This window comes from Octopus bimaculoides, chromosome 2, assembly GCF_001194135.2.
Source record: "Octopus bimaculoides isolate UCB-OBI-ISO-001 chromosome 2, ASM119413v2, whole genome shotgun sequence".
NCBI classification, from domain to species: Eukaryota; Metazoa; Mollusca; class Cephalopoda; order Octopoda; family Octopodidae; genus Octopus; species Octopus bimaculoides.
This window is the reverse complement of record NC_068982.1, coordinates 26,814,387-26,815,170: the sequence shown is the minus strand read 5'-3', so window position 1 is coordinate 26,815,170 and position 784 is coordinate 26,814,387. Positions and strand designations below refer to the sequence as shown.

The window sequence follows — 784 nt, the reverse complement described above, 5'->3', positions numbered from 1 at the left end:
GACATAGGGAGAGAGCAAGATAGGTAGAGGGAGGGAAGAGAAGAGAGAGACAGAAAGAGAGAACGCACCGTTTAGTCTTCAGATTTGATATAAGTGGAGCTTTCGTGTTGCTCTCACAGTTTTCCTTTTACGTATAATCCTTTCCATTATAGGTGTAGTGGCTTCATGCAGGCATAGCGTGGATTCGATCCTCGATCGCCAAATTTCACTTAACAGTTCAACAGCACTTTTCTCACGGTAAAACAATAGTTTCTCTGTGAGTGACAGCAATTACATTTACCAGATACCATCGCTAAGCAGAATTATGTCTTTGCCACTTGACCCTTCTAGCCTCTTCTAGGCCACCAAAAGCTAGAATAGAGACAACAGACCGCCAACGAAATCAGTTTGGCTGGTTTTGGATAGTTATAAAAAGAAGATAGTTATAAAAACAATCCCATAAGCCAAAGCAATTGGTGAGCACCTTGTGTTTGAGCTGGTTATTGGCTGGGAGTGGGTGTTTATCATTGTTGTGCCTATGAGGCTGGTGTTAATTCCTGCTTGCAGGGGTTGTTAATTTTTTATTTATTTATTGTGGTTTCCAGTGGGGGAGGTGTTATTGAACTGTTTTTGTTGTAATTTCTTGTTGAAGTTGTTGTCCTCCCCAACGGGGAAGGGATTTGTTTGTTTTTGTTTGCTTTGTACGGACTGTTTCATTTTGGAGCGTACTTTGTTTTTGTCATTTTTTGTGAAGTTTTGTGAGGAATGGTGTCTTCTGTTGAGGAAGGAAGGAGTTGTGCCTCTG

General features: G+C 41.2%; 1 protein-coding gene across 1 annotated transcript in view; it reads right to left on the bottom strand.

The window, feature by feature from the left end:
- LOC106868818 (post-GPI attachment to proteins factor 4) overlaps window positions 1-386 on the bottom strand; it is a 21,180-nt gene extending 20,794 nt beyond the window's left edge. The window contains exon 1 of the mRNA XM_014914250.2: window positions 69-386. The gene's annotated coding sequence lies outside the window, so the exon portion shown is untranslated. The remainder of the gene's footprint in view (window positions 1-68) is intronic.
- Between the last annotated feature and the right edge of the window lie 398 nt (window positions 387-784).